This window comes from Microtus oregoni, unplaced genomic scaffold (assembly GCF_018167655.1).
Source record: "Microtus oregoni isolate MIOR12 unplaced genomic scaffold, Mior012 000009F_ref0000495, whole genome shotgun sequence".
Lineage (NCBI taxonomy): Eukaryota > Metazoa > Chordata > Mammalia > Rodentia > Cricetidae > Microtus > Microtus oregoni.
The window spans coordinates 47,739,608-47,751,730 of record NW_024543068.1 but is presented as its reverse complement, the minus strand read 5'-3'; positions in this window follow the sequence as shown (position 1 = coordinate 47,751,730).

The following is a 12,123-nucleotide window of genomic DNA, read 5'->3' as shown; positions in this document are numbered from 1 at the left end:
AGCTAAATTTCTTCTCTTCCAAATGGTGTGTTTTATGTTAACAATCTTGACTGTTGAACTATTCATTCAGTTTAGAGTTATTCAATGATTTTGGAGTACTTCCTTTTCTGTTAAAAAAAAAAATTACTTGGCCCAGAAAAAGTAGCTTCAGCAATTTGAACTTGGCTATCAAATTCGGTAATGTAAAGCAAAGAAAGCAGCTACATGTTCTCATGAAGTTCCATGAAGCTGCATATTCTGAGATCTATTTTCTGCACTGGTGATAATTATGAAATGTTTTGACAAGTCAATGTTGTTGTTGAAATCATAACACTTGTAGGCATGTAATTTTTGGAGCATATTTGTTTTATTTAGTAATAAATATGAGCAGAAAATTAAATATTTTTATGGATTTGCCTGTTTGTTTCTATGCTTATTACAAATAAAATAATAGAATCAAGGGTAAGTGAGAGATAAAGAGGAGCCAAGGAAAGCCAATGTGGCAGAGTCATGGTCCAGGGATTGAACTTTCAGCAAAGCAAATGTTATTTCTGGATTATAAGAACTGGTAAGATGGTGAATGTTTCTCAGTGCCATATGTACGGGTCAATTTCTTAATGAATGTCATGAATTAAGAGAAAATAGTTAATCACAATTGTGGAATTCTAACTGACTTAGATTTCTCTCCTTTCAGACTTTTTCAAATGTGATAGCATTGAAGCTTTGTATTGAGAATTTTATAAATTAATCACTTCTTACAGCAAACTTCAAGGATATGTGATACTAAACCCTACAGTACTGGCTCATATCCAACAGAATTAAACCAGTCATCACAAATGTATGTGAATTTTATTACCTTTTATTATTTGGCAATCTCAATGTTCATAAGCTTATGTTGTTAGCTACTATAGAGAGGCAAGGTTTTGTGTTATGGTCACATATCAAAAAACTATATTATGCAGAAGAAAACAGTAAATATAGAACTTTTGGGGTTGTCAAGTAACAGATGGGAAATTAACATATTTAGAGCTTATATGTACACATAAGGAAAAAATTTTGTTCATCAAATTTCATCCAGTGGTTTTTATCTTTAAAATATATTGTCATTGAATTGACTTGTCTAGTAGTAACATTTTTAAGCTAATTTATGTAAGTAGATATTTGTTCATTGAATTATAAGAAGAAAAAAATAATACAATATTATAGGAAGAAAAGCATGAAAAAATACTGTGGGGTAGAATATTTGAAAACAAAATCATATTTAAAATACCATTAGCACTTCTGACCATTGCTTATCTTTGAACAGCAAGGAGATATGGGGTCTTTATGTTCTCAAATTGGAGCATGTATGATTCCTTTTCTCCTTCAGGTTCATATCCACAATCCTCAATCAAAAGAGGAATTTAGTTATGCAATATTAGAAGAACTGATTGATGAAGAGAATCAAAGGGACAGAGAAGGAACATGCCTTCTGTCTCTCTTCATTATGAACAGACAGTGAGCATCAATAGATCCTTGTTTGACAACAAATTCTAAAAAGATTATACAAAACAAATCAAAATGTTTTAGTTTGGAAGTATGATGGCTGAAAAAATTCCTCTTTATAATATCACAAAGCATGACATGGTCATCATTTCCAAATTCTCCTGTAAGTATGATGACCATGGACAGACAACATAATACACCCAAGATACTCTAATGTTCTTTATCTTATTATCTTTTCACAGTGTTATGTAAAATAGGTAGTGTTTTCTCTTTAGACGAGATGCAATGAAGGAGTAACTTGAGAGAGCTCACAATTCAAAGTCAAATAAAACTTTGTCAGATTGTAGTTACCCAAATATAAATGATAAGTACTTTATAGAAGTACTTATGATCTTATCCAGTATGACTTGAACGTGCTACTTAGGGGTCATATCAATGCACATTTGCAACATCATCACACCTATGTTACTTCTCACTTTTCAGTGATTTGACTCACTTTGTAATGGGTGAACTGCATTTTACCATAATATTAACTCCCTATATTTTTATTGGAAACACGTGTAGTACATCTAAATTTGGCATCATTACTTAAATATCAATAGTTCTAAATGTTTTATTATCATATATTAATTACACTTAACAATGGATTATGTTATGCCATTTTCTTAAATATGTATTGCTTATGTTTAAGTATTTTGATATTACTCACTCCTATTACACTTTTTGGTGACTGTCAGATTCCCTTTCTCTACTGAACTAGTCACCCACCCATTCACTTTCAGACCTTAAATTTAATCTTTAATTGATGAGATCTTAGTATGATTAAAAGAAAAAGAATTGATAAATAATCTTAAAGAAGGTAGAATTGAGGCAAATAAAAAGAGAATATAATGAAATTCCATTCCTTTTTAATAAGCCTTCATCTTGGCATTCTCATCTCTATTGTTGAATGATTTCTTTATGTTTTACATCAGTGAGCAGTATATAGCATTTAATAAGCCTTTTAAAAATTATATGAGACCCCAGGTGTCCTATGTTTCCATTCTTCTAAATGACAATCATATTACAATTAGCTGAGTGGAAATTGTTATACATATTTTATTGAGTCAATTGTCATATTTTAAAGAGTGTTACAATAATGAGGATTCTTGAAAAGTTATACTAGTAAGTAAAAGCCACACTTGTGCTACATGAGCTGCCCAAATGAGCAATATTTTTGGCAAGATTTAACATCTTACTTTTGCAAAGTGTTTACATTTAGGAGTGAAAGAATCCAAATAAAAGTTAGATTCAGCCAGAAGATTTATTACCATCAGGATGCTGTATGTCTGAATCACAGGGAACAACTTCTTTTCATAGTGTCTCTTCCTGTTAATAGGTATTGTTTTTCAACAGCTTATACAATTTGGATGTTAGCAAAAGAGTCAAAATTTTCTATAATCTATTCCCTTGAGCATCACAATTTATTGATATTTAGAAGCTATAGAATATACAATAAGCATTTGTATTTTAATTTTTCACTTTTTGTTTTGAAAAATGAATATAATGAAAGCTCCAAGGATTTACATCAAAAGTTATATATAATTTTTGCAATTGCAATCCAAAATTGTTCTATGGATCACAGATTCAAAGAAAAGCATTTTTAATTCTCCTGTTTCATGATGTCTTGTGAATAAGAGCCATTAGAGAAATTGGCTCCCTATGGAGGATGATGGAGGTAGCACTGGAGTGTTTCTGAAATGCATAATGCTTGTCACCAGAGAAATATATTGATGGAAACCAATTTTCAAGAACTTTTAAAACAAAGGAACAAAGTTAAGAGCGAAACAACTAATAAGAAAGAATATTGTCCCTAAGGACAATTATGCACTAATGTATTGCATTTGTCCTGAGCAGGACTCGTGAATAAGAGCTCAGTACTGTCAAAGAAAACATACCAGTGAGGTAACTGGAACAAGGCTAGCCCTTCCAGACATAGACATTTCACTACAGATAAATATTTGGCTTTCTTCTTCAATTGATTTTTAAGTTGAGAGCTGAGTAAGTACATTGGAAAATTAGGATAACTTGTTAAATTTAAACAAAGCCAAAGTTTAAAACCAGAATCAGAGTTTTCTGTCAGACGTCCTCCTACATCCAGACATTCATAAATTTTCAGCATGAGCTGAACAAGGATAACAGCAATAGCAACAACAAATATGCTAAATTGGGTGTGGGAAATCTCCAGAGGCCTCAGACTTACACAAAGAACCACAGGCAACAAAGGAATACTAAAAGAGGGAGAAATAGACTTTTCCAAGGAAAAGTACACCACTGGATAATCCAATATCAAAGTGTCATCCTGGAAAATATATGTTTACAGAATATGATACAGACTGCTTAGGCTAAATTTAAGAATATTTATGTATATGCACATATGAGCATAAGAATTAATGTATAAGAGGTCGTAATGGCTTGGTTTTTATTGGCATGTACAGATACCATGATCGTGACAACTCTTTTTTTTTTTTTAAACATTCTGTTTACTAAGATTCTGGCAACAGCTTTATGTAACAAGATACAGCATACTAGGCCTGCCATTCAACTTGTTTGTGGTAAAAGTCTTAGCTTCAATATGAAGCTATTAAAAACAAAAACCAAAAGTCCTGCTTTTTACATGCTAAATATCTTGTGTGCCATCGTGACAACTCTTATAAAGAAATACATTTAGTTGGGGCTAGGTTACAGTTATCATCATGGTGGAACATGGCAGCATGCAGGCACACATGTTCCTGGAGAAAGAGCACGGAGTTCTTTACCTTGATCCATAGTCAGCAGAAGGAAGCTGTGTATCACACTGGGAGTAACTTGAGAATACAGGACCTCAAAGTCGACCTCCACAATGACAAAATTTTTCCATCAAGGCCATACCTTCTAATAGTGCCATTCTCTATGGACCAAGCACTCAAAAACTTGAGTTTATGGAAGCCATTCCTATTCAAACCATCACAGAGGTATGAACTTCCAAGAGAGGTATTATGTAATTATATTTTATTATATAGAATAAAACAGCAATCTAGTGATTTACAGGATTATAAATTGGGAGCTGTAGTAAATACAGTTGACTGCATGCAGACCACGGAATAAATCTAATTCCTGTGGAAGAAACACAACCAGAGTTCTCAAAATCTCTGTATATATTCCTCTCCACATCTGTAGTTAAACTCAGAATGGCATCTTCATAAAATAGTATACAGAGAGTACCCGAAGGAGAGAAGCTAGTAATTGATGGGGGGGGGGTAGAATAAGGAGAGATATAATCTTTTGACAACATCAATTGTGATAGGTATTAAAACAGAATAATTTTCTTATAAAATAAAAATGACTTATCTTTAGGGAAAGCATTTTGGAGCAGAATCTACAATCTCTGTGATTCAAGGCATTACATTTAATTAGAAAAGAAAAATTACTAAATATGTGAAGAAACATGAATAGAATTTACAGCCCCACATGCTGTAGGAGATCTGCTTGTTGCTTTCCTGGCTGCTCAGCCCCAAAATGATCACATAGAAACTGTATTAATTAAATCATTGCTTGGGCCATTAGCTCTAACTTCTTATTGGTTAGCTCTTACATCTTATTTTAACCCATCTCCATTAACTGTACATCACCAAGAGATCTTGGCTTACCAGCAAAGTTTCAGTATATCTGTCTCTGGCAGAGGCTCTACAGCTTCTCTCTAACCCCTCCTTCTTTCTTCCCACATTCAGTTTAGTTTTCACCATCTACCTTTATTTCCTGTGCAGACCAATGACAGTTTCTTTATTAGCCTGTGGTATTCACAGCATACAAAGGGGAATCCAGCATCACCCACACATATTGCCATGTGTGCCCAGAAGATTGGAACTATCCATTAGAGCTTGGTGCATTTACCACTTGGTACATAACTAAGTATAATAGCTGATATTCCCCCAAGAATTCATCAGGTGCTAATAGTTCAACTCAGAGAAATAGGACCCCATGAGTTTCTCCATGATCCATGATCAAACTGTTGAAGGACCTGGTCTTGAGAAGGCCCAGTGAGGGTAACCACAGCAGTTTGTGAGATCATGTTTGCAATGACTGTCTCATGTCATTAAGATAGCAATTTTCAGATGTTCTCCCTAGGTTTCAGCACTTACATTCTTTTATTCTGTCTCCCACAATAAATTTGAGCCTCAGAAAGAGTGCTATAAATGTACCATTTAGGATTGAATAGTAATAGTCATATATAAGCATCTTGACCAGCCATGAGCATCCGGATCCACTATCAGTCACTTCAGAGAGACTCTTCTCTAATTAAGGATTAAAGTAGCATTTGTTTATTGATATAAATATGTGGGTCATCATTTTTTTCCATGCCAACTTAGCTAAATCACAGCAGCAACTTACCCTCTATGCCTTATAATTTCCAAATCCATGGATTTTGCGTTGGGTAGACAGTAGCAGGCACAGATTCCTTCCTGTGTGACTGGCTTCCAATCCTATCCAGGAGTCGATAGTTAACCTCATATAAATCACAGCAATATTGTATCAGTAGGCACACCTTTCCCAGATAGTGGCCATTGCAGTCCGGGGGGGGGGGGGGGTCACAGTGGGGCCAGACTCTCTACTCTCTGTGTCCCACAGAAGTCTAAAAGCACCTTCCAGCATTTTGGAAGATTGCCAGCAGTGAGGAAGCTTTCCGCTCAGTTCCAGCTTGCAACCAAGGTATGAAGTCATCTTCAGCATTAGGGCCTTATCATCTAGTTCCGGAAGACAACTTCTGTGCCTAACAATTCATAATGAAATCTCTTGCATGCAGCTGGCACTGTTGTTCGACAAACATGACTTTTTTATTGAGAAATAATATTTAGACATCTTTACAGACTACATTATGGTAATTTAATACATGTGAACAATATATAATAATTAGATTAGAGTAATGAAATTTTCCATCTCTTAAAAAATCAATCACTTTTATATGTTAGAACATTTATGGCCTACTCATGGGGAAATATATCATTTATTTATTTAATCAACAGTTGCCCGATTGCGCAATAGAAAAACTAAAACTAATTCTAGTGTTCTGGGATTCTAGTTTCTCTTATTCTTTCTATCACATCTTTGTTTACTCTCCCCACCCCATCTCATACACATCCTTGTCTGTAGTTAGCACTATCCTATGTCTTCTAAAAAACTGGCTTGATAGATTCCACTTATGAATAAAATACATGGTGGTTCTTTTGTATTTGCTTCTTTTGCTTAACACAATAATTTTTGGTTCTCCCTGTTTCCTAAAACAACAGAATATCAACGATTTTTATAATATGTAACATTTTATCCCATGTTCCCTTTATACATCTATCTGTTGATGGACTTTTAGTCTGAGTGAATATTTTGGTTATTATGAAGAGTGTGGCAATAAACATGGAAGTGAAAGTAGAGTTCACTTGTGATTTGTTTCCTTTGACTGTATATATAGGGTTTATTTCTTAATTATATGTATTTCTTTCTTTAAACTCTAGATAACAGCTGTAAAAAGTTGCATCCACATTAAAAGTATTCCACTACTTTTTTTTTTTTTTGATTTTTCGAGACAGGGTTTCTCTGTGGCTTTGGAGCCTGTCCTGGAACTAGCTCTTGTAGACCAGGCTGGCCTCGAACTCACAGAGATCTGCCTGCCTCTGCCTCCTGAGTGCTGGGATTAAAGGCGTGCGCCACCACCACCCGGCAAGTATTCCACTATTTTGCCATTCTCATAAGACTTTATTATTATTACCATCACAATTATTTCTATTACTTTTTTTTCTTTTTCATTACAGCATTTTACCAGGAGTTTCTGGGTTAGGAATGGAGACTTATGTCTACTTTTACTCTCAATACAGGGACCTTATATGGTGTAGACCCGTTCAGATACTGAGCATACTGCCAAGTCTCTATGAGTAGATATATTCATTAGTTCTTGTTATATTCAGAAGGCTTTTCTCACTAGTAGAATTTCTATAGCAGTTGAGGTCCATCTTCAAGGACCAGAGACTAATTCAAGCCAATCATGTGAGGTGGTCATATTGCTTTAAGCCCTAACAAATTTCCCTAACAAATGGTAAATGCAAGCAATAAGATATTACTGCTTCCTTAATTTCTTTTAGATTATTCATACCTATAGGTTTCCATCTACATTATTTGGATCCTTTTGGGCATTTAGAACTTGATGGTTTGTCAGAGGTGATTACAGGTTAGAAAGTTAATGATCAAGGGTAAGTCATCTCTCACTCTGACAGGTACTGGTAAGGCTAAATCCTATGCTTCTATCTTTCTTCCCTGCTTATCCGTACTGATAATTTCCTCAATTGTTTCAAATCTTTTTACCACTACCTTTTTTAAAGCCTGAATTTCTTGACCAGTGTATAATTTTAGTGATCTCATTGACTCACATAACCTCCTGTCCTCATTCTGCACATGTGATTCCAAGGTATGAAATTTATCCGTTAAGGATAACTTTTCATTCTTGGATATTATTTGGATGGTGTGCAGATTGCCTTCCTGAAGAGATACCCTATCTACTAACCTGTCTTAACCTTTTAACAGGCTTTCATTGTCAAATTCTACAGTATAAATTCTTTCAGATAATATCTCAGCACACTTTGAATTTGCTAAACAACATGATTCATAAAAGTGTTATTTTACATATATAATATATATCAACATATATATTATTTATTATATATACAGAAAATATAAGCTGTGATTTTAGTTTAGTGAGTGATTTTTTTAAATCTATCTGAGGCATTTCTAGATTCATGCTTAGGTTTTTATTTTAGTAAACAGTCACTTTAATTTTGTGTGCCATGCATATTCACATTCCCCTGTGGATTGTGGGTTCAGTAACAGTTTATAAAGCATTATGGCTTATATCTAGTCTTACAATTTTTCTTGTTGAAGTTTGTTGTTTCTGTTTGAAATATGTTGTGTGAGTGATGTGGGTGCATTTTTCTAGACCTGTATGTCTGACATCTCTCACAGCAAAAAGAATAAAATGGGATCTGATAATTAGTGCCTACTTATTGATTAAATGCTTGTGGCTGGCAAAGTCCATCACCCAGGAGTATGAAGTTGGTTTGTGAATTGAGCCAGTACACATAGATATTTTTTGACCATTCCAATTGTGTGCTTTAAATGGGCAGAAGGACTTGGGTTCACAAATATCAGGAGCTTTTCTGGACCAGACTCTCAGTGCAGGTGTGCTATCGTCGCCAGTGTCACCCTTATCCTCCCCACTGCTCTCTGTGTTCTGGTGTGAAGATCTAAGGAACAAAGGATATGCGCCCTCAGACATTTGGTGGGACTAGCTCCATCCTGATGGCACTTGTTTTCTCACTCAGTATTCCTCTGTAGAAAACAGGATGTCTTAGGCTTGATAGAATGGAAATACTTTTCTTTGCTGTTTATGTTTGGTCTGGCTTTCTATTAGCTTTCTTTGACATTAATTTTAGGTTGTTAGGATGATACAGGGCCTCGATTTTGGTTTATGGGAATAATTTGACTATTGGGGTTGTCTGTATTGATCAACTAGTTACCAGGAAATGCTAGATGTGAGGTGGCTATCCCTTGCTAGGTGATTGTATGAAGTATTTTGATATTATGACATATCTGCTCAGGAATACCAAAGCATCTCATGCAGTAATAGGAGCGGCGGGGCTGCGTTCCCAGCACCCCGGCAGCCTGCTCGGCTAGCTTATGCCCGAAATAACAACACACAAACTGTATTCATTTAAACACTGCTTGGCCCTTTAGCTCTAGCCCTTACAGGCTAATTCTCACATCCCGATCAACCCATCTCTAATAATCTGTGAGCACCGGTCTTACCGGGAAAGGTTCAGAACGTCTAACCTGGCGGCTTGCTTCATCGTGTGCATCTGCCCGGGAGAGCGGAGCATGGCACCTCTCTGAGGCGTCTGCTCCCGAGAGGAGAGCTGTGGAGTCTGAGCTCACTTCCTCTTCCTCCCAGCGTTCTGTTCTGTTTACTCCTCCCACCTATCTTCTAACCAATGAGGGCCAAACAGTTTCTTTTTATTTAACCAACGACCTTCCTCCATCAATCTCACACTCCCCTTACTACAATTCAAATTTCTTATTCAATTTTCTACTCACTATTTTCAATGTTTACAGTTATGCTTGACAGACAGGAGAAAAAAGGGTCCATGATATCTTTTCTGCAATATAATTGTCAAACAAAATTTTCAAACATGAATTTAGGTAAATAAAAGATAATCATTTATCTACAAGTATCTGAATTGATCTCACTGAATCTCCTTACTAAATTTGCAAAATCTACAGAGTGGTAATATATTTTATCTTCAAATTTTCTAATCCTTATTACTTATTTGGAATTTTTGTAATTTCTAAAATTATCTTAACAGGATTAAACAGAGACTTAAATTATCCCATTTAATTAAGAGTTCAATTTAGTATGGCTCTAATTAATAAACATTTTACCAGAAATGGTTTAAACTAATTAACATTATAGCTATAATCAATATATCACTCTGATAAACCAAAGTGATTCATAGTCCACTGCTCTGTTCTTCAGGTAAAAATTATGACTATCAATTTTCTTCTTTTATTTTCAAGTATTATATATTATGTAACAGACATGTAATTTTTATTGGGTGAGAAAATTTGTAACATGTGTAAAAGCTGAATACTAAGTATGTTTTGCAAAAAGCCATTGACTTTATTAATTTCTCCCTTTGACCATCACTATAATACTCTGTATACTATCAGTTCAACAAATGCATTCTAATCAGGATGAGCATTTTTGGATTTCAATGGTGTGATGGCTGTGGTTCTGCTTCAAGTTACCTAGTTAATAACAAAAATGCTGACAATTACACATAAGGTTAGTATTCTATGAAGTTGTCTCATTATGTAGTTAATTTCTAGGAAGCACATAACTGTAAAGGGAGAAATGATATTTGTATATATGCTAGTAAGTGCAGACAAGCATAACTATTAATTCCCTTTCAATTACATTTTTATGATATAGTACATTATTCTTTAAATTTTTCACACATGTTGAGTGTGTTTTGGTTATGTTAACTCCACTCCTTCCCTTAATTCCTCCAATATGTATGGTCTACTCTTCCAAGCACCTTCTAATTTTTTGTATTTCATGTGTATTAGTGATGCTTGCATACTTATGGACAGTCATTCAAGGATGCAGTGGAACAATCAAGGATGAACTCATAAAGACAGTTGACCAACTGACTCTATTTCCCATGAATAACATCAGTTGTCAATGTCTCCTCAACCTAAAGTGGGTCTGATTGATCCCTTCCCCCTGTATTCAGGAATGTTTGCTGGCTTAATCTTATAACAAAATTTTGTGAGGATAAATATGGTTGCCACTATTTTTTTGAGTGCATTAGTCTTGTCATGTTTAAAAGATATGATTTTACTTAGGCCTCGCCTTCATAGCTTCATGCAATGGCCTCTCTCGGCCTCCATTCATGAACGCCTGTTGGGAACAGTGAGACCCCAGATCCTGAATTTCTTGTAAACAACTTGTTTTCCCGTGATCTGAGTGCCTACAGCTGCTCTGAGCACAAGACCTTTGGGAGTTCCTGATGGCAGGAGAGTGGTTTCTGGTGGGTTTGGCTGGGGCGTGGCTATCTCTATATAATCTGCCCCTGAACAATAAAAGGGGCATTCTTGGGGAATTCAAGGATGACCCGTGTCGCTGTCTCTCTGTGTGTGTCTGTGTATTTTAACCTCCAGCCCCCTTGCCCAAAGCTCGCGAACTGGGTGCCAGCGCACAGAGCGCAGACAAGGGGCGCGGTGCGGGGCAGACACCCCAGAAATATGACTGATGTCAATGTCTTTTCTTAGTCACAGAGAAGAGTCCATAAGCCTTTTCTTCTATTCTTTACTCTAAAGCCAGAACAATGTGGCCAAATCTGCCCAGTTCTGCTGCTAGCTGGGGCTGGAATATGACCCCCTCGTTCAATTACATCTTTGCCAACTTTCTGTTTTTGGTAGTTTCCTTCACTGCCTACTGGCCTCAAATTTAGAGATCTGCCAGCCTTTGTCTTCTGATTGTTGGGATTAAAGGTGTGCCTCACCACACCTAGGTCTAAGTTTTTCCTTAATTTCTTTTTGCAAACTGAAAAATTACGTGGATAGGATCTTGCACTAAGGTCATCACTCCCTTTGTTCTATTTCTTAATCTGTTTATCTTTTATAATATAGAATTTAGCTGTATCTTGCTTCCTGGTACTCCTTTCCCCCTCTAATTGTACATTTTGTATTTTTTCTTGATTATCTTGCTGTTTTTCATTATAAATTTTCGTAAGAAGTAACACTAATAGCCATAAGACAGAGTCTATACTATACTATACTGTTTTGAGATTTCCTCTGTCAACAGAATTGATCCAAATCTCTGCACTTTAGCCTTAAGATGACTCTTTTGAGACACCATGACCATACAACCCTTATAAAGGAAAATATTTAATTGTGGTTATTTACAGTTCACAGGGTTAGTCCATTATCATCATCGTGGGAAGCAAGGCAGCATGGTTCTAGCAAAGGAGCTGCAACTTGTTAATTCACAGGCAACAGAAGCAACTATGTGTCACACTGAGTATAGCTTGAGCAAAGGAA